The 23614-nt window shown below is 35.4% G+C and overlaps 1 long non-coding RNA gene across 2 annotated transcripts in view; it reads left to right on the top strand.

The window, feature by feature from the left end:
* The window catches only part of LOC105498546 (uncharacterized), a 42824-nt gene extending 28177 nt beyond the window's left edge, over positions 1-14647 (top strand). For both annotated transcript variants that reach the window (XR_011621744.1, XR_011621743.1), the window contains exons 2-4: positions 11776-11857; positions 14232-14424; positions 14510-14647. This is a non-coding gene — a long non-coding RNA (uncharacterized lncRNA). The remainder of the gene's footprint in view (positions 1-11775; positions 11858-14231; positions 14425-14509) is intronic.
* Positions 14648-23614: the final 8967 nt, after the last annotated feature.

The raw sequence follows: 23614 nt of genomic DNA, 5'->3' as shown, positions 1-23614 counted from the left end.
ACAAGCACTTAATTGACTCTCTGTGTTCTTAAACTACAGTAGTGCTCAATAAAAGTTTATTGAAAAGAAAAACTCTTGCTTTAAAATTCGTCTTTACCACCACACACAAAAACTATAAAGGAAAAGGTTGACTGATTTAACCAAACAAATATTTTGAGCATTAAATAATAATAAATAAGCAAAATTAAAAGGTAAATAAAAATTGAGAAAAAAGGGACACATTTATGACATACAAAGCTTTAATCACTAATGCAGGAGTTAATTTAAATCTATAGTAACAAAAAGCACTGGAAGATACAAGTGGGTGGGAAATATTATCACGCACTTTGCAATGAAGACTAGAGAGATGATAGATGATAGATTGATAGACGCATAAATACATAGATAGATAGACAAGTATAATCATATCCAGAATATATGGATGCAAATTCTAATCAAAGAAAATATTATTTAACTAAATGTAAAATATGTGTTTCTTTCTTAAGTTGGAATCTAATTGAAGAATAATAATGCTAAATATCAATATATTTGTGGAGGAATTGGGCGTCTTTAGATCTCTGGAAAGCATCTCAATTGCTAAAGATTTTATAGAAAGATTCTTCGCCATGTGAACCAAATATATTTTTTGTGTGTGTGAACCAAATATTTAAATATAAAATCAAATTTTGGATGATAGTTGTATTTCTAAGAATTTTCCTAAGAAAATATTCAGTGTATTTAACAATATAAACTTGTAGACTATTAAATTTATAATATGAAAGGGGTTTAGTTTTCAGGAAAATTAGTAATAAATACAAAGGGATGGCGTATTTCTCCACTGATTGCTGGTTGGTACGCTGTGTGTAAAAGTGTTACATATGATGGACGTGGATTTTATTCACAAAGCAAAGTATAGATTGTATCAAAAATGGCTAATTTTCATACTTTAAATTTTTATTCAAATTCTTACATCACAACTTTTTATTAGTAACTTACCTTGCTAACCTTAGACCTTACCTTCTAACATATAATTGTTATCCAAAGGCAATCCAAATGATATAGACAAAAGTTTTTCCCCTAATAAGATTACAGTGTATAAAATTGTTCATATAACTTGTGGCTAATTTTACATGTTTATTAGAAAATCATATTTGAGATTATTATTTTAAACTCAACCAATTTCAGAAATTAGGCAATACCAAATGCAATATATGTATTTTTCTTGGAAAATAACTAATAATGATATTTGGAGTAACTGAATTCAAATTACGTATTACACATTATTCCAAATATATGACTTCAGAAAGTCAGGCATTGATACAAAACTCATGCTTTTGGGAATTTCAATATTACAAGAGAAAATTAATTTTTCTTGATCATAAGTCATCAGTCAGCAACTTCCCTAGCAATATAGGAATAGCATAAACAGGTCCCTTCTTGGATAACTGCCTTTAGTGGATTAGAGAAAATGGTGCTAACTGCACAGTGTGTTAATTGTTGCTTTCTTGGCCTTGCATATTTACAGAATGTTTTTGTGATAAAAACATCTGTTTTCTTTGCTTGTGGTTATAATACTAACGAAAAGAAACTAGACAGAGGTACAGGATTTGTCGGTTATATTTTTCTAAATATGAAGATAAAGTAACAATAAAAATAATAATTATATTTTAAAGTAGCATAACACAAAACCCCTTTAAAAAAGTACTTTACATGTAATGGGATGTCCATGTCCATTTCAGCTGGGTAACTGCAGGGTATATTGGAGAACACCCTCAGGAAATATTGATGAAGCATATATTTTAGGAAAAATATTATAATCATAATATTTAACTTACATATTTATGAAAAGAGTAAATTTAACTTACATATTTATGAAAAGAATAAATTTCAAAGCACCATTTGCAGCAAACCGAAAGGCCTGATTTGTTTATGTGCAGTGGATCCTATTCCTATTCCCTATGACTCATAATTATAATTTTTTCTACTTACAATTTTGAGTAGATTTGTAGATACATACACACATATATTTTATATATATTCAATATTTGTTTTCATGGAGGTAAGCTGCTCAGGTTGTCAACTGCTGTTGAAATATTAAAGACTTATAAAACCAGTTAATAAGTTATGAATAACTTACTTGCTAGAGATAAAAGAAAGATTCTCCCAGTTTTCTACAACTGCTCATACCAAGCCTTCAAAGACGCGCCATGAGGAGCCAGCTCTATAACCCAAGATGAATGGTGGCATCACTCGAGTCCCTGAACTCATTGTGACACCAACCTCAACAGCTGAAAATAAGGAAATGGTGGGCCCAACAAAATGGCATCCTGGAAAAAGCACAAGTAAAGAGATAGTAAGATCAGTGGTTGCCAAGGGTTCAGTGGACAGAACTGAACAATCAGAGCAAGGGAGATTTTTAGGACAGTGAAACCATTCTGTATATTACTCTTCTATATAATACTGTAGTGGTGGATATATGTCAGGATACATTTGTCAAGATCCATAGACTATACAACACAAAGATTTGGACCCTAATGTAAACTATAAACTTTATTTATTATAATTGATAAACCAATATTGATACATTATTGTTAACTAATCATTAATAACTAATAATTATAACTAATAATAATTCTTTATTATTAACTAATAATATATCAATATTGGTTCATCAGTTGTAATGAATATCCCACAGTAATGCTAGGGCACTGACAAGTTAATTCCTTATACCACCCCCTTATAACCACTTGTGTCTCACAATATATTCTCTCTGCTGACGATGCTTCTTCGTGAGAGTGGTAAGGCATAATTTCTAAGGGAGAAAAAAGAGAAAGGAGAAGTAGCAGGCCAATCTATAGTAATCACTGCTGAAATTGGTACTAAGGCTATCAATAATACTCAATGTATTCTTCCTCTATCTTTGATCAGATCTGGGTTGCTCATTTCATAAGACCACCCAGACTTTTATTCTCAAGGAATTGAGAACTTGGTTACCATGCCCTTGTCAGACTGATTATTTGTGATTTCTACCAAAGACATGCCAAGGTTACCAAAGTATCACCCCAGGTCCAACAATACTCTCTCCTGCCCGTATCGTGTCACAATGACTCACTGTTCTCTTGATAACCAGAGTCAATTACACCTATAAGAATGATAACTTTTTTTGGTGCTTGCTGTTTCACTATAGGACTGAGGCCAAATGACCAGACAGCACCATTAAAGTTATATTTAGTGAAATTCTACACAAGGTTTAGTTGACCTAGGATGGGATTTGTTGGAAGGCTCTGCGTGGCTAGACTCTGAACTTAGAGGTTGGGACCAGGTCTTTATTTGTTTATTCTGGAGCCCAAACAGGGACAGTGACTGACATATCATAAAAACCTAAGAAGTACACCAAAACATGCAAACACATTGAAGACCTCTTCTCTGGTCAATGTGTTGTACTTGCCAAAGCAAGTCTTAAATCCAAGCCCAATGTCAGTTGGGTGGGATCATACACTTATTCACAATAGGTGGAGGAGGGAGGGAATATTTGCTGAGCAAAATAAATCTGAATTATTCCAGAGACTTCTAAGGTTTTTAGATAATTAAATGAATTAATATTTTGGTCTAGTAGGGCAGCACCTGACCCAAAACATAGTATATAAGAATTGTCTTGGCCAGGCTCAGTGGCTCATGCCTGTAACCCCAGCATTCTGGGAGGCCAAGAGAGGAGGATTGCTGGAGCCCAGGAGTTTGAGACCAGCCTGGGCAACAAAGTGAGACCCATGTCTCTATTTTTGAAAAAAGAACTTGTACATTAAAATGCATAAATGAGTAAACCAGTGATCACTTGTGAATTAAATAATTTTTCCAGTAATCTACATTCATAGTATTAAAACAAATAATGAATCTATTGCTATAACTTTTTCTTAAAACCATCAGAAGTAACTAACTATATGATAACTTGGTAGAAGTAGAAAAGGAAACCCTTACATATGTGTGGTATGTAAATTACACTGTGGTAGTAAGAAATTCCAGAATACTAAATGCTTATGTTTATTTTCCTTAAACACAATTTTTTAAAGCTAAAGGCATATGCCAAGTTCATTTCATCCTGCCTAAAAGAAATAAAAGTTCATTATCGAAGAATATCAATGAAGCAAACTGTTGGAATCTAACAAGCTGAATATTCAAATTAAAAATTTTTAAAGCTATTGATCATGTAAGAGTGTTGGCAGGGAATACAAATCAGAGGGCAGTGCAGTCATTCTGTGCATTGAGAGGTACCATATCAAAAGGTACCAATCATGTTTTTGGATAATTTGTATAGCTTATGTTTGGAACTCAAAGTTAATATGCCGAAAATAATGAAAAAGAGAATAAAGTTATGAGCAATTCTCCCAAATCTTGTGTTCATTGTGATAACCACCTTTAAATGGTAAAGTATAGCCTTTAAATACAAATATATATGATAGAGTGTATTTTGATTTTAATCATTTCTATAAAGTCTGTTGTTCCTTCCATGTATAGCTATGTTTCATATCTCTCAATAAGGTAGCTACTCGGAGACAGTAATCATAAATGGGTTTCTGATGTATAACTATCCACAAGCTGGTTTCCATGTTTGGCACAAGCAATGAGACTCTGGAAGTCCTGAATGGATAGATTTTGTTTTCTCTAAGTACCTAATAAAAATCAAATTATTAAAGAAATCTGCTTTCAAGACCTTTTGATGGTCTCTTCTTTCTCCTATTCAAAACCACTTTCTCCTATTCAAAACCACTCCCTGGAATGACTTTTTTTTTTTCTTTCTTCTTTTTTTTTTTTTTTTTTATTATACTTTTAAGTTCTAGGGTACAGGTGCACAACGTGCAGGTTTGTTACATATGTATACTTGTGCCATGTTGGTGTGCTGCACCCATCAACTCGTCATTTACATCAGGTATAACTCCATCCCTCCCCGCTCCCCACTCCCCATAATAGGCCCCAGTGTGTGATGTTCCCCTTCCCGTGTCCAAGTGATCTCATTGTTCAATTCCCACCTATGAGTGAGAACATGCGGTGTTTGGTTTTCTATTCTTGAAATAGTTTGCTGAGAATGATGGTTTCCAGCTGCATCCATGTCCCTACAAAGGACACAAACTCACCCTTTTTCATGGCTGCATAGTATTCCATCGTGTATATGTGCCACATTTTCTTAATCCAGTCTGTCACTGATGGACATTTGAGTTGATTCCAAGTCTTTGCTATTGTGAATAGTGCCATGATAAACATACGTGTGCATGTGTCTTTATAGCAGCATGATTTATAATCCTTTGGGTATATACCCAGTAATGGTATGGCTGAGTCATATGGTATTTCTAGTTCTAGATCCTTGACGAATCGCCAAACTGTTTTCCACAATGGTTGAACCAGTTTACAATCCCACCAACAGTGTAAAAGTGTTCCTATTTCTCCACATCCTCTCCAGCACCTGTTGTTTCCTGACTTTTGAATGATTGTCATTCTAACTGGTGTGAGATGGTATCTCATTGTGGTTTTGATTTGCATTTCTCTGATGGCCAGTGATGATGAGCATTTTTTCATGTGTCTGTTGGCTGTATGCATGTCTTCTTTTGAGAAATGTCTGTTCATATCCTTTGCCCACTTTTTGATGGGGTTGTTTGTCTTTTTCTCATAAATTTGTTTGAGTTCTTTGTAGGTTCTGGATATTAGCCCTTTGTCAGATGAGTAGATTGCAAAAACTTTCTCCCATTCTGTAGGTTGCCTGTTCACTCTGATGGTAGTTTCTTTTGCTGTGCAGAAGCTCTTTAGTTTAATTAGATCCCATTTGTCAATTTTGGCTTTTGTTGCTGTTGCTTTTGGTGTTTTAGACATGAAGTCCTTCCCATGCCTATGTCCTGAATGGTATTGCCTAGGTTTTCTTCTAGGGTTTTTATGGTTTTAGGTCTAACATTTAAGTCTCTAATCCATCTTGAATTAATTTTCATATAAGGAGTAAGGAAAGGATCCAGTTTCAGCTTTCTACTTATGGCTAGCCAATTTTCCCAGCACCATTTATTAAATAGGGAATCCTGTCCCCATTTCTTGTTTTTCTCAGGTTTGTCAATGATCAGATGGCTGTAGATGGGTGGTATTATTTCTGAGGGCTCTGTTCTGTTCCATTGGTCTATATCTCTGTTTTGGTACCAGTACCATGCTGTTTTGGTTACTGTAGCCTTGTAGTATAGTTTGAAGTCAGGTAGCGTGATGCCTCCAGCTTTGTTCTTTTGACTTAGGATTGTCTTGGCAATGCGGGCTCTTTTTTGGTTCCATATGAACTTTAAAGCAGTTTTCTCCAATTCTGTGAAGAAAGTCACTGGTAGCTTGATGGGAATGACATTGAATCTATAAATTACCTTAGGCAATATGGCCATTTTCACAATATTGATTCTTCCTATCCATGAGCATGGTATGTTCTTCCATTTGTTTGTGTCCTCTTTTATTTCACTGAGCAGTGGTTTGTAGTTCTCCTTGAAGTCCTTTACAGAAATACAAACTACTATCAGAGAATACTATAAACATCTCTGTGCAAATAAACTAGAAATCCTAAAAGAAATGGATAATTTCCTGGACACTTACGCTCTCCCAAGACTAAACCAGGAAGAAGTTGAATCCCTGAATAGACCAATAACAGGCTCTGAAATTGAGGCAATAATTAATAGTCTATCAACCAAAAAAAGTCCAGGACCAGACGGATTCACAGCCGAATTCTACCAGAGGTACAAGGAGGAGCTGGTACCATTTCTTCTGTAACTATTCCAATAGATAGAAAAAGAGGGAATCCTCCCTAACTCATGTTGAGGCCAACATCATCCTGATACCAAAGCCTGGCAGAGACACAACAAAAAAAGAGAATTTTAGACCAATATCCCTGATGAACATTGATGCAAAAATCCTCAATAAAATACTGGCAAACTGAATCCAGCAGCACATCAAAAAGCTTATCCACCATGATCAAGTGGGCTTCATCCCTGGGATGCAAGGCTGGGTCAACATACGCAAATCAATAAATGTAATCCAGCATATATAAACAGAACTAAAGATAAAAACCATATGATTATCTCAATAGATGCAGAAAAGGCCTTTGACAAAATGCAACAGCCCTTCATGCTAAAAACGCTCAATAAATTCGATATTGATGGAACATATCTCAAAATAATGAGAGCTATTTATGACAAACCCACAGTCAATATCATACTGAATGGGCAAAAACTGGAAGCATTCCCTTTGAAAACTGGCACAAGACAGGGATGCCCTCTCTCACCACTCCTATTCAACATAGTGTTGGAAGTTCTGGCTAGGGCAATCAGGCAAGAGAAAGAAATCAAGGGTATTCAGATAGGAAAAGAAGAAGTCAAATTGTCCCTGTTTGCAGATGACATGTGTATATTTAGAAAACCCCATCATCTCAGCCCAAAATCTCCTTAAGCTGATAAGCAACTTCAGCAAAGTCTCAGGACACAAAATTAATGTGCAAAAATCACAAACATTCTTATACACCAGTAACAGACAAACAGAGAGCCAAATCATGAATGAACTTCCATTCACAATCGCTTCAAAGAGAATAAAATACCTAGGAATCCAACTTACAAGGGGTAAAGGAATGACGTTTAAAACGTACCAAACAGTAGAAATCCAAGCAACAGAAGAAGGTAGATGTGGATGTTGCAGCCAGTAGATGCTGCTGTTGAACAATGTGACAGAGAACCACCTGCCAGGAGTGGGAATCACAGATTGGCACTTTAATTTAATAGATATGAGGTAAGTAAATATGTTTGGAATTTAAACTAAGTTTCTAGCAAGTAGGACTTCCACTATATATTATTATATTCTATCCTATCACAGTAAATCCCATGGTAACCCATATGTTATTCAAAATACTTTGCACAGATTTATTAGAGAAATATATTATTCTGCTTAAAAGATTTAGGACTTGATGCTCCATTTTCCAGTGTTTTCCCATGTGTACCATTGGTAAGAGGAATAGAAAGGTCTTAATCGAATATGCTATTTTCTACTATATTTTTAACTGAGACATATATGCAAGTTGATGCTCTCTGCTTTTTCCAATATTAAGCTATAAATAAGTAAAATGAGAAATGACTTATTTTAACTGGAAAATACCTGGATTCAGTCACATTAATGTATGAATTATTTTCTCTCAAGTTGAGTCATGCAAACAAAATTGTGTTTTCTGTTGGATGTTATTGGATCTATAAAATCATTACTAGACATTATGTCACATCAGTGTTCTAGCATTGTGATGATAATGGATTCCTCTTTTTGCCCCACTTTAAAATCTGCTACAAGACTGAAAAGAAGCCTTAAGATTTGTGATAGTATTATGTATAAAATGAAGTCATATAGACTGAGTTCAAAAATAAGTTGATCAAGGTCAGGCACGGTGGCTCACGCCTGTAATCCCAGTACTTTGGGAGGCTAAGGTGGGCGGATCACAAAGTCAAGAGATTGAGAGCATCCTGGCCAACATGGTGAAACCTTGTCTCTACTAAAAATACAAAGATTAGCTTGACATGGTGGCACACACCTGTAGTCCCAGCTACTCGGGAGGCTGAGGCAGGAGAATCGCTTGAACCTGGGAGGTGGAGGTTGCAGTGAGCCAAGATCGCACCACTGCACTCCAGCCTGGGAAACAGAGCGAGACTCTGTCTCAAAAAAAAAAAAAAAAAAAAAGTTGATCAGATAAGATACTATGTCCTGAGTAACTACCTCAAATTACCAATCAATGGCTTTTGCCAAAGCAAGAAGAATTTTATGGAGACTAGAAAGTTTAAAACTTTGCACTAATACACACACACGCACACAAAACACTTGTCATATATGTGTGCATATATATATGGACATCATGCATTTAGAACAGGTATGTATGTATGACACATATGATATATATGGCACATTACATATAATATTATGAGTATTATAATATATCTACCACTTTGAGTAGAAATCACTAATCCAAATGCTTTTGGTTTGGGGTTGAATAGTGTCTTTGCTACCTACAATACCCTAATGCTGAATATCTCAGAATGTGATCTTATTTGGAAATAAGGTCTTTACAGAGATAATCATGTTAAGACGAGATCATTAAAGTGAGCCCCAATCCATTCTGACTAGTATCCTTATAAAAAGGGAAAACTGGGACACAAGATGACACACACAGAGGGAAAATGACTTGTAGCCACACAGGGAGAAGATGATGGCCATGTACATGGACTAATGTATCTACGAGCTAAGAGAAGGCAAGGACTGCAGATAAACAGCAGAAGCTAGGAGTGACAAGGAAGAATTTCCCCCAAGAGCAGTCAGATTGATCATGGCCCTGCTGGGACCCTTGATTTCAGACTTCTAGCCTGCACACTGTGAGCAAATAAATTTCTGTTATTTTAAGCCACCTGGGTTTTGGTATTTTGTTATGACAACCCCAGGAAATTAATACACCTTCATAGATATTTTTAAAGAAGCCTATCCTGGCTAATGAAAATGCTTATGTGGATCTAATTTAGCCCTTGAGACTTTGTTTTGCATCCTTAAGCAAAGATGTATTTTAGTCAAGTTTGTCATTATCACAAACCCGAAATTGCTGCTTAATATCATAGATGTCGGAATCAAGATTTAGAATTATCTCAAGAACCTGGAAACAACTAACAACTATCATCTTAATGGGGATAAATGAAGTGTGAAAATGCACAAACTCCAAATGATGTTAAAAATCGTGGAGTGTTTGCTACTCACAAGTTTGTGGCAACAAGAACATAAATTGCCAAAAGAAAATTGACAAAATTTTAGAAGACTATATCAAAACTATTGCAATCATAGCAGTGATTATTATTTCAGGCTGCTTGAAATGATATATGGAATCATATCTAACTATACATGTCATATTTGAACGGAGATTATGCAGGTTCCAGTTACCAGGGGAGATGTTATGTAGGAGAAAGGCAAGAATCGCTGGAATGAGTTAACTGACTTGCATTTTAGTACAAACCTGGCTGCCAACTATCTAAGTGGTTTAAAATAATTTATATCCTCTTGTGGCTCAATATCTCACGTCAAATAAGAGTTTCATTATAAGTGCACAGTGATCTGAGATCATTTGGAGCTACATGATACATCTGTTTATTCACTAATTTCACAGCTATTTCTTGAATATCTACTATGTGCCAAGAATTGTTGTGTGTACTAGGGAGTCAATCATGAAGAGAGTAGATTATTTTCATTTTGCAGGGAACTTACTTCAATGTATGAAATGAGACAATAAATAAGTAATAAAATAATTCACACAGTTCTAGATAGAGAGGAAAAACTGTTTGACAATAAAGATTAAACATGGCATAAGGGTTCACTAATTTGCTGAACTCGGAGGGAAGCATTTCATGAAAATAGTTCACTGTATTGTGAATATCAGCTTAAAAGAAAATGTTAATATAAGAAACAATAGTACATTTCAAATATTTGAACGGATATTTTTCAGACAAAATCTTGTTTTGTATGTTTCATTAGGGCACAAATATTACTGTATGAGTAGGTGGAAGATAATAGTAATCATTTTTTATTTGGAAGAAAAATGTTCTGCAAATGGAAAATTAACATGGACTGAGTGCAGTGGCTCTTGCCTGTAAACCCAGCACTTTGGGAGACTAAGATGGGAGGATTGCTTGAGCTCAGGAGTTCCAGACCAGCCTGGGCAACAATAGTGAGACCTCATCTCTACTAAAAATTACAAATTAGCTGGGCGTGGATTTGTGCCTGTAGTCCCAGCTACTCAGGAGGCTGAGGAGGGAGGATTGCTTGAGCCAAGGAGGTCAAGGCTGCAGTGAGCCGTAATTGCATCTCTGCACTCCAGCCTGGACAACTGAGTGAGACCTGCTCTCTTAAAAATAATAATAAAGCAATAAAAATTGAATAGACTATCTTGCGACCATCAGTTCCCTGAGGACCATTTGACAGGATATTATATTTGGTATTCCATTTGTTTTTATTTTTTATTTTTTGGAGACGGAGTCTCACTCTGTCACCCAGGCTGGAGTGCAGTTGCGCGATCTGGGCTCACTGCAAGCTCTGCCTCCCGGGTTCCCGCCATTCTCCTGCCTCAGCCTCCCGAGTAGCTGGGACTACAGGCGCCGCCACCACGCCAGGCTAATTTTTCATATTTTTAGTAGAGACGAGGTTTCACCATATTAGCCAGGATGGTCTCAGTCTCCTGATCTGGTGATCCGCCCACCTCGGCCTCCCAAAGTGCTGGGATTACAGGCGTGAGCCACCACGCCCGGCCTGGTATTCCATTATTGACTAAGGCATCTTCAGTGTTTGACATTTAGTATGATTCCAATACCATTAATAATACTGATTCCTAAATGTGAACCATGTGCTAACCACTCTGGAAAACTCTCAGGAAAACAAAATCAAACCAACAGATATTTTCATTTTACTTTTAAAACCTAAGAGACTAACATCGTTTCTCTAAATGTTGTTTTACCTAAGGGTGTTGGAGTGTGTGTGTGTGTGTCTTTATATGTGCATGTGCTTCCCTTGGAGTTATATTTAGTTGTTGCAACATATTTTTGTAGGTAGATAATTAAGTAAAAAGTGGGAAGTGAATTGGGGAAGTATCAACTTCATTTTAGAATGAAGACATTATGACGGAGAAATTGGGAGTGGAGGGTGCCTGGAGGACTGGAAACAGAATGTCAAGAGTCTATTAGTGTTGTGTTGAAAGTAGGCAATCTTTCTTCTGTATTCTCGCTTCTGCAGGATATTCCTGAATCCTCCCTCCAGAAATGTCAGACTCAGAGATTTAAGGGTATGATAGTAAGATTATGAAGAAAAAGTCCAGGTAATAGTGCATCTGTTATATCCTTATTTTAAGTTTACTCAAAATATGGGTTCATAACAACTCCAAAGACCAATTTTGCATGTTTCGTTCAAAATCTTCTAAACAATTTTTTCTTATACTAAATTTTGAAATTATTTTGAGGTACTACATCTTATTTTTCAAGCAAAGCTGCTGAGTTTTATTCTTGGTTTTATTTCTGAATGCTTGGGAGGTCATTTCTTATTTTCCCATCAGCTCAGCAGCCCATTTATAAATGGATATAATATTTAAAATAGACTCAAAGGGCCATGCTAAAATTAATTCATTTTACATGGTACACTGAGATTTTTGCTTACTGCTTCATTTAAGAAAAAGAAAATCTCAGCTTAAGAATATCTTTATGGTATCATGGTATTGTTCAAAAACATTTAAGTGCCAGCTCTGTCCTAGTAATTTTTCAAAACTAAGTCGATATCTGAATTTGGGCCAGACATTTAAAACCCAGTGCATCCAACATTGTTTTATAGTTATAATTAGGAGACAAGCAATTGCTTGCAGTGTGGTTTAGCTGCTATGAGCAGTGGGATGTTCTTTCTTGGTTTCTAGAGAAAACCCCCGTTCATGCACATCTTTACACTGGCAGAGTGTGCAATACATTAACAAAAAGGAGAGAGGCAAGATTACTGAGTTACTGTACTTTACAGTCTGATAGGAACTCAATGAGGTGTGAAAGATGGTGGCTAGCCCATAGCCGTGGAATACTAGGTGGTATAAATTGACACGAGCCTATCTCAGTGATGCAGGGGAGAGTTATGAATAATTATTTTGCAAGACTGTGATGTGATGACAGAGATTGATAATAGCATTGGGCATCCATGTAGGGTTAGGATATTTTCCTACTTTCTTGTATATTGCCCTCGAAGATATGCTTACATAAAAGAGTTGTATTCCACATTTCTCTAATTTCATTCAAAGGAAGGGAAAAGAATTTACAGAAATTACCAAACAGTTACTACATTGAAAAAATATATGAATTTATAAAGGTAATATGCCTGTATATTGCCATTGATCCACATTAGTGAGAGGACACTGAGTTAACAAAGTAAAAAATGGTTATAAATGAAGTCACACAGGACAAGTTTATGGTTACTGAAATTGAGTTAATTCAAGTGCAGTGTTAGGTTATATCAATTTAATCTATTAATAAACGAAATTCAAGTCTTGATATATGTTAAGTGTTTTATGACTTAATCATAAATAAAATGATAAAAAACCATGACTAGTTGGACAGACAGTGAGTTTTTAGTTTGTTCGTTAAATTAAAAATAAATGATGAGTAGTGTTTAAAGTTGGTCTTACATGGCTGTAAGACATATATCTTGTTAAGCCCCCAAATTCTAAGGGGCTTCCTCCACAAAAAAACCTCTAAGAGGTTCCTCCATTAAAAGGTATTAAAATACATGTATTTTTAATCCAAAATATCAGGTGATTTTTAAAGGAAAAAGATATGCTGCTATGTTTAAAATTAAGAGTCGGTGTTCTTTTAATCCTTCGCTAGTCATTTTATATCCCAGATCTATACTTATTTCCAATAATGTAATGATTAGTTAAAAATCTATCAAAGATTGACTGAAAAATATGGCAGGCTTATGAAGGAAAGGATAAAGTTCTCCATAGGTATCTTTAATAAAAGAGCATGAAAGCATAATTACAACAAAATGATCCCCCAAGGAGAATAATATTGAGTGTTATTTTAAAAAAAATAATGTGTTGATTTTCTGTCATTTAATTCTTACTCAAAAATACTTACATAAAAAACGATATTTAAACATAAACGTGAAGAACAGTCAGGGCTTAGTCAAGAGAATATCATGGGGAAAAAAATTAGCCAAGAGAACATCATCAGAGCTTAGCCAAGAAAACATCATGGACCCCATCATGAGGGTCATCTTGGAAGACCTTAACACTGGGAGATGTCTGTTCAAACAGAAGCAAGGAGGCCCATGTGGCTGGGGTGGAGTGAGAATAGCAGGAATGAAGATAAAAAGAAACAGAGGGCCTTGTAGGTAATTGTAATGATTTTGACTTACTGAGTAAAGTGGGGAATGATTCATGGGTTTTGAGAAGAGGAGCATATGACATTAACTTTTAAGCAATATCTAATATGCTAGGTGTTTAAAAGAAATTGAACAGCTTAAGAAAACTTAAGTTGGGTGTGGTGTAAATAAAAGTAAAATTGGAGAAAGTGCTCTGCTCCAGTAAAAACAAATTAAGTCTACTATGATGTTATTGTGACTTCAGGTTTCATTTCACTGTGTTGACAAGTGACTGAAAGGTATGGGTAGCAGCTTGGGAACTTGTTAAAAAGAATTTATTTTTAATTTTAATTTTTTAGAGATGAAGTCTGGGTCTTGCTATGTTACTCAGGCTGGTCTTGAACTCCTGGCCTCAAGCGATTGTCCTCGGCCTCCAAAGTTACTGATTCAAGCCACCATTCCCTTATACACAGACAGAGGAATACTGGAGATTGAAACAGGTTGAGTCAGCGCAAGTGGCAAGAAACAATTAAATTCTGCTACATTTTGAAGGTAGAAAGAATATAATTTTCTGGGAGATTATAGATGGAGTGTAAAAGACAGACATAAATGATGAATTCAGTTTTCTTATCTCCAGCAGCTGGATGCATGGAGCTGCTATTGACTTAGACGGGGATTCCATGGCAGCGGTGTAGCAGGATTGAAAGAAGAGAAGAAAGAGCAAAAGTTTAGATTTTTTCCCCCACTGGTAATAAATACGTGTTGATAAATCTAAAATAAAGAATATGAAACAACTATAGTAACTGTGGTATCCATACATTGCTCATCTAACTTCTTCCCATTAGCCTATTTAGATCTCTCTGTTATTTTTAAATAATACAGAAAACTTCTTTAAGCAATAGGATTTGTGCCTAAGCTAGTCCCTTTGATTGGAAAACCCTTTCTCAATGTGTTTCCAAGGCCCTTCATGAGAAATTATAAAATACTTTTAATGAGCTTACAAGTTGATTTAAGTTCTTGCTCATATCATCCAACACAGAATATTCTCTTAGCATTCCCTGTATATGCTGTATTCTCTAGTTTTTCTGTGAATCACTACATCTTCCAATAATTCATCTCTCTATTTGTCACTTATATGCTTTTGTACATGGTGTTCCAGCTGCCCATAATGTCATACTGTCGTACGCTGTCCCTCAATGTATTAGCATGTACGTGTGTGTGTGTGTGTGTGCACGTGCATGGATGCACACATATTGATTTATGTTGGGATTTCCTAGAAGCAGACACTGAGAAAAAGATATGAGTGAAAGTAGTTTATTTGTGTCCCCAAGAGGTAATTCAATGCCTGTAATATAACAGATGTGGTACACCATATATTTATGAACCAAGAATGATAGCATACGATGGCAACTAATAATACTTTACTAACGTTTGCTTAGGGTACTCATATTATTACTAAAGTGTTTTTACATGTACCGTATCAATTAAGCCAGTTGAAGTCAATTTCCACCCTTTTATTTAAGGAAAACTAATAAATTAAAAATGAAAATGTAGACATTAGTTTGGAAATTTCCAGCTCTGCAGTTCTGTTTCAAGAAGGCAGAATTGTAGAATAATAGCATATTTAGCATCAGTTTTTATATTCTTTAGGCTTGGTTTTACAAAGCCAGGAAAATTCCAGCTCCACGTAGGCCCAAGTCAACTAATTGCGAAGATAATCTCCAGAAGACCCTGCAATGTCTCCTCTCAATTGCTAGTTTAAGTGTTGATGTTGGCCGGGCGCGGTGGCTCAAGCCTGTAATCCCAGCACTTTGGGAGGCTGATACGGGCGGATCACAAGGTCAGGAGATCGAGACCATCCTGGCTGACACGGTGAAACCCCGTCTCTACTAAAAAATACAAAAAACTAGCCGGGAGAGGTGGCGGGCGCCTGTAATCCCAGCTACTCGGGAGGCTGAGGCAGGAGAATGGCGTGAACCCGGGAGGCGGAGCTTGCAGTGAGCTGAGATCCGGCCACTGCACTCCAGCCTGGGCGGCAGAGCGAGACTCCGTCTCAAAAAAAAAAAAAAAAAAAAAAAAAAAAAGTGTTGATGTTGTATGAGAAACAATAGCTAATGGATGCTGGACTTAATACCTAGGTGATGGGACAATATGTGGAACTAATTACCATGACACACGTTTATATAACAAACCCACACATCCTGCACATGTACCCCTGAACTTGATATAAAAGTTGTAAATAAAAAAATACAATAAAAAACGCTCCCATAAAAATGGAGTTGATATTGTACCTTCCTAAAGCACTAGTTTTGTTAGAATATTCTGAAAACTTTACTCTCTGACACCCTGATTCTGAGTCATTACTCCTTTTTGCTGTGTGTACTTAAGCCCTAAATGATAGGTTGTAATGACCGGAAGAGACTTTGGAGACTCTACAGTTCAAACGTCATTTCACAGTTGAAAAACTGAGGTTGAGAGATAATTGGTTTGCCCAATATTACCTAGCAGAGGAAGGGGTGATATTTCAAAATATTTAACGACTTGTAAAGCAATGCATCAGCCAATCAAAATGAACATTACTCATTTAGAACGGGCATGGGTCATTCAGAACACAGTCATGCCAGTGCATGGAGCCTAAATACGGGCCCTTGAATAGAGGTGGAACCATAACTATGTAGCTCATGATGCCGCTGATTATTAGGCTCCACCTCAACATGTTCTCCGCCGACGCTACTTGTACATACTTGTATAATAAACACAACCGATATATTTAACACAAGTTGTTCACTAATTTATATTCATCTTCTTTTAATTCAAACATGTTGCTAAAGCAGGATCAACCCATACAGAAGTATGTGCATACATGTTGGGAGTGGTATAGTAAGGGTAGTGGCAAGATATGTGTTTTTCACAGTTGGCTCATTTCCAAACTGCACAGAATATTCGTTACAACACCCAATAGGGCCTTAAAGTCTAACTAAAAGCCGAAAGAATGAAAGAAAGAAAGGGGGACAGGGAGAGGGGAAGAAAGGAAGGAAGGAAGGAAGGAAGGAAGGAAGGAAGGAAGGAAGGAAGGAAGGAAGGAAGGAAGGAAGGAAGGAAGGAGGGAGGGAGGTTGGTTTCTGAGACACAAAAGTAATTGGACACATGATGGCTCAGGCATAATCAAACTGAGTACCATAATGGCATGAAACTTGCATCAAGGAACTTTTATAGAATGAATGACAGTGCAAAGGGTTTTCTTGGATCAATAGTGGTAATTGAACACTACTTCTGAAATTCTTGATTGTATTTGCTTGAAAGACCTCTGAAAGTTTCTAATAAATGAGCCTCACTACATTCTTAATCTTTGTATAGATTAATTTCTATAAACACCTCTAACACTTTAGAAAGTGTTTAAAGGGAAAAAATTAAGTAAATACATCATAGCCTATTTTTGCAGTAATGCTATGAGAGTTTTAACTTTGAACTTAATGTGTAATTCTTTATTTTAATGCACCAATATTATTTTTTGAGGACATCATTTTAGGAGCTCTCATTGGAACATTAATTTTCATAGAGTTCTATATTATCACATTTGTTAGCAGGAAATTCAGCCCAATGTAGCTTGGAAATAGTCATTGCTTTCTGACTGGAAATAAAGATGGTTGTATTTAGAAATTATTCCTTCTCTATAGTGATTTTTTAGCCTAGCAACTCCAGTTATAAACTCTGAATGCTTGTGCCTTGTTTTACCTTAGAAAGATTAACTTAACTTTGATATTGAATCTGATGAAATTCTCATTTTTCTTTTAGATTAATATAGTTCTATCTATTGATTCTAATAAGAGTAATAAATATAATTAATTTTTAAGTTTGTGTATGAATTAATACACACCCATACAGATCATGTAACTGTTTTGTTTTGGGTTTTTTTTTGTTTTTGGCAATTAACAGTGAAACTATTAGGTAGCCGACTATGAAAATATTTCACTCGTGCTAGAGAAGCCTTGAATTAGTCAACATCTTATTTGTTTGTAATCTATCTCCTTAGTTGGACGATAGTCTTTTTGAGGTCAGAAGGCTCTGAAATTACTTTGTTACTCTTTGGTTTCTCTTGCATGTGGCAGAATGGATTGCATATTAATGAGTTTAAAACAATAGTATCATGATTGAAATTACTGAGTCTGTGTAGCCAACAGTATCTCTCTATGAGAATTTGAGATTACATGTGCAAAATGCTCACACAGTGATTGATGTGATTTATAGTAGAGACTATTATGAATAATAATGGTATGCATTCTGTATTACAGAAATCTCATAATTATTCCAACATCTGTAAAATATCGAAAATACTGCACAGAGAAAACACCTAATAATTTGAAATATGTTGTGATAGAGAACTATATTTGAAAGAGGAGATCATTTTACAAGCTCTTTCATTTAAGAGTTTACATAGTGTATGAATTTTCTACTGCATATATCCTAGCATTTTCAGAGGAATGGCGTGTTTATTATTGAAGAATTCTTAGCATGTTTATTTTGCATTACTATGCATATTAAAGTGTAACCATGTAGAACAATAATCAATAGTATGGTGGCATTCATATTTTTAATTCATGCCAGGCTGACTGGAAGTAGTTTATATTTAACATTGTACAGAAGTTAATAATGGATGATATGCATAAATATGCTCATCTGGGAATTATATTTAGCTAGTATTTGAATTTCAACATAATCAAGTAGCTTAACTTTGCAAAACATGATTTCTGTAAGAATGTTGCATACAAAAGTCTCTTGCTCCTTCCAACATCCCTGTTGTAGAGACTGGGACATACAATAAACGTAAAAGTGTCCAGGAAAACCTGCTCAGCATGTTCTTTCTTTTTCTTGTTTTACCCACATCAATTTTACCACTAAAGTTTATATTTTTAATTTTCTATGCATTTCTTGTTTTACTTTTTTAAAAAAATCAGTAAAATGAAGGACGGTAATGAAAAGTACACACATGAAGATAAAGTTGGGACTAAGATTTTTTTTAATGAATTACACATAAGCAAAACTAGTAGTGGATTAGTCCAAGGTCTGTTATAGTCAGCCTTTGCGGATGATCTTCACTTTAAGATATTAAAAAATACTCACTATTGAATATTTAAACTCAAAAATGCCCTTTAGAGTTGATGGGAAAAGTGCAACAAGTAATAAGTAAATAGAAAACTTGGCAAAAGCATGACTATAAACCAAGTATGATAAGTTTCTGTAAATGTAATGTTTAAGGAAAGTGATACCACAGAAAAGAAAGTGTTCTGGTGAAAAACAAAAAAAAAATGAACAAAAGCAAAAATTGACAAATGGGATCTAATTAAACTCAAGAGCTTCTGCACAGCAAAAGAAACTATCAACAGAGTAAATAGACAACCTACAGAATGGGAGAAAATATATTGGCAAACTATGCATCTGACAAAGGTCTAATGTCCAGCATCTATAAGAAATTTAAACAAATTTACAAGAAAAAAACAACCCCATTAAAAAGTGCACAAAGAAAATGAGCAGACACTTTTCTAAAGAAGACATGCATGCAGCCAACAAGAATATGAAAAAAAAAAGCTCGACATCACTTATTATTAGAGAAATGCAAATCGAAGCCACATAAAGATACCATCTTGCACCAGTTCGAACAGCTATTATTAAAAAGTCAAAAATAACAGATGCTGACAAGGTTGCAGAGAAAAGGGAAGACTTAAACATTGTTGGTGAGAGGATAAATTAGTTCAACCATTGTGGAAAACAGTATGGTGATTCCTCAAATTGCTAGAAACAATATTACCATTCAATCTAGCAATCCATTACTGAGTATATGCCCAGAGGATTATAAATTATTCTACCATAAAGACACTTGCACATGAATGTTCACTGCAACACTATTCACAATAGCGAAGACATGGAATCAACCTAGAGGTCAATCAATGACAGATTGGATAAAGAAAACATGTTATATATACACCGCGGAATACTATGCAGCCATAAAAAAGAATGAAGGAATATGGATGGAGCTGGAGGCTATTATTCTTAGTGAACTAATGCAGGAATGGAAAACCAAACATCACATATTTTCACTTATAAGTGGGAGCTAAATGATGAGAACTCATGAACACAATAGACAATAGGGACTACTTGAGGGTGCAGGATGGGAGGAGGGCAAGGAGCAGAAAAAATAAATATTGGGTACTATGCTTAGTACTTGGGTGATGAAATAATCTCTGCAACTAACCTCTGTGATACGAGTTTACCTAAATAACAAACCTGCATTTGTATCCCCAAACTCAAATTGAAAGTTAAAAAAAACACACAAAATATGAGAATCAGTAGCTCATAAACAAAGTGTTGACTACTAAGTAACAGACTAAACCTTCTAAAGTGTTCACATCAACTTAACTTTTGAAAATTTTATATTAAAATAATTATTTTTATTTCAAATTTATATGTATATGTGTATATAGAAATACACATACATATACATAGATACCCACACCTACATACATAGAAAGTGTACATTTTTATCCAAGGTATCCATTTAGAAAGTAAAATTTCTTATTCTTCGGCTGTGCCCTAAATTTCAGCTGTGAGGCAAGTTATTTGGCTGAGTATGAAAGTATGAGTTCCTAATAAAAAATCTGACAGAACTTTAATTATCCTGGTGTCATTTGAGTGCCACTGTAGTTAATTCTCTTATATACTGATAACAAAAGCAACAATAACTTGTAACCTGCAGCTAACATGTTTTTATTTACTTCTATATTTTTGATATTTTATTATAGATTTTGACATCTTATTTTGTTGATTCCCTTTCTGTAGTCAATGTTGATTTATTTCAACACATTGAGAAAGGATATTTTGTATTTAATTATATTACTTACTTTCTCTTCCCTTCTTCTCTTACAGGAACATTCCATTTTCAGTTACCTCAATGCATCATACTCACTCGATAAATGATATCTTTAGATAGGACCCTTGGCTCAATGCAGTAGGTTGTGTCTGTATTGTAGAATTACAACTTGGAATAGTGTGAGATAACCATGTATCTCAAAACATTTCTTCTTAATATTGCCATTTCCAAAGTCTTTTATAGTGAATCTTTAAACTCATCAAAGTATTAACTAAATACCAAATGTTGACTGGTAGTCTATTAAAAATATCTCTCGAATTAGTTTTGAACTTACAAATTTCCAGAAGTACATGTTGTATATCTAACATAATCTGAACCACAGGTTGGACTCAACTGTGGTGAGAACAGGACCATGTCATATTTTAATACTCATGGACCTAGTTCAAATTTGTTTGTTAAAAGAAATGTAGGAACAAAAGTTCATGTGAATTTTGCAATGACCTACAGAGCAGGGTGAAGGGCAGTAATTATTTTGCTTTAGTTATGGAAGTTACATATCATGAGGGCATTTCAATTAATCACTACCATTCTCTCTCCCCATGTATTGTTATCTCGTTAACTTCCTGCAACTCTGACCATACCATTTCATCATTCAATTATTTTCCTGTTACTTGAAAATAGTGTTTGAATTTCCAAGCACTAATCCAAGATTTGGCTCCTTTTTCTTTTTAGGTCCTATTTCCAACTACCCCAGTTAAACTCATTCATAGGTCACCTTTGAATTACTTTCCATTGTGCCTTTACTACACCTGTTAAGTTTATTTGGTGAGAAAAAGCATAGAGTAATAAAACACTGTAAATATCAAACAGAGTAAAGCTCAAATGCCACCTCCTCCAAGACATATTCCTTATCCCATCAAAGAGAGACTTTCTCTTGCTTCATTATTCATTTCACCGAGATGGCATAATGAATCTGCGCTGCAGGGATTTGAATCATGCCTTCCTTGGGTACCAGCTGTAAGCATGTTACTTTACTCTCTGTCTCAGTTTCTTCCTCATGAATCTGGGTTGTGAAGATATTGCAGATCTATAACCCCTTATCCAATTCTGAAACCCAAAACTCTCAGAGAAATGAAAGCTTCTTTTGCAACTCAAACAGCTGCAAATTCTGCCCAACCTTAGCTCTTTCAGAAGAAAAAGCTGACTTGAACTGTGCGCACTTAGTGTCAATATTCATGTTTTAATGCAGAAATACTCGTTTACTTACATGTTGCTCTCCCAGATTCTCCTGAACATGTTTAAAAAATGCTATTTTGCATTCTCAACAGTGATACGTAAACAAATGTTTAGAAATGAATGAACAGCAGCCCGAACAATTCAGTGGTGACACTATCAGCCCAGCCGAAATACGTACATCCAGGATGTCTTCCACCCACTCCAGCCCTGCATTTTCCAGAACTTGTACATTAAATTTAAAATGAGTGTCTAGATTAGATTCTCACTATCTTGGTAAATATGGCTTAATAACAAACTTGATGGAAAGCAAATCTAACATAGCTTTAAGGGAATTTAACCTGAGGTTCTCTGTTTATTTAAGGACAAAGACAGCATATGAAAAATGATGTTTTCCATTGAAAAGCCTCTTCAAGTAGGAGAGAAAAAAGTGAGTAAAAGTAGGTACATTAGAACCAACATGAGGAAGATCCAAGCTGGGGTTAGTTTTAAAAATCATCTCTCTCTGAAATTTGGACCATGAAGTTTACTATAATTCTGATTTAATCTTTCCCTTTTAAACTCTCTTCAATATTCTTTCATCTTTTATTAAAAGCTTCTCTGTTTTCTCTGTTTTTCCCTTGTACAAGCCAGAGAGATTTTATATTGAGCCCATCCAAGTTACCACACATCAGTCAACCCATAAGTGGGGCATAGGGGAAGTCTAAAGTGGTTCACAGTTATCCAAGAATATTCACATAGCATATGGCATTTTAAAAGCCTGGGGACTGTGTGGCATTCAGCCTCTTCATTCAAGGAGTTGAGAGGTTAGCTCCATAATTAGAAAAACAGAGAATTCGAAACACAGAGGCAGATGGAGTAGAAAAAAAAAAAAAAGTCAAGCTCATGTTTCTCCCAAGCACTCACAATTGAAACTAGCTGGCATGGCAGGTAAGTGCCTATAAATGCCTGTATACTATATGTAGTAGTCTGAAAAGAGCTGTCATAATAAAGTACTACAGACTGAATGGCTTACCCAACAGAAATGTATTTTCTCACAGTCTGCAGGCTGGAAGTCCAAGATCAAGGTGCTTGCAGGGTTGGTTTCTGGTGAGGCCTCTCTTTGTGGCTTGCAGAGGGCTGCCCTCTCACTATGTCCTTATATAGTCTCTTCTCTGTAAACACGGAGAGAGAAAAAAACTTAGACTCTCTTTGCTTATAAAGACAGCAATCCTATGGGATTAAGATCTTACCTTCATGACCTCACTTAACCCTTATTACATCCGTATAGGTCCTATTTCAAAATACAGTTACATTGGAGGTCAGGCTTCAACATGTGAATTTGGGAGGAAATTCAGGAAAAGATTCCATGTATGACATTTCTGATTTGTTAGAGACATCATTTTCTTTTTCCTTCATAAAGAACCTTGATTTCATTCAGCTCTATCCCTCCTTCAACTTGCACGCATGCCTCCCAAACAGTTGATCACATCTCATATTTCAGAGTTTGACCAGATTGACGTTAGGTGGAATAGTAATATAATTTATTATTTAAACTGGGTCAATTTTGAAAGTGAAACAAGGTACTATTTAATTACAACAGAATAACAGATAACAACATTTTTGGGCAAACTGGGATGTAAGGTCACTATTTCTCATGTTTGG

The sequence above is a fragment of the Macaca nemestrina genome, chromosome 4, assembly GCF_043159975.1.
Source record: "Macaca nemestrina isolate mMacNem1 chromosome 4, mMacNem.hap1, whole genome shotgun sequence".
Lineage (NCBI taxonomy): Eukaryota > Metazoa > Chordata > Mammalia > Primates > Cercopithecidae > Macaca > Macaca nemestrina.
This window is presented reverse-complemented; position numbering and strand designations above follow the sequence as displayed.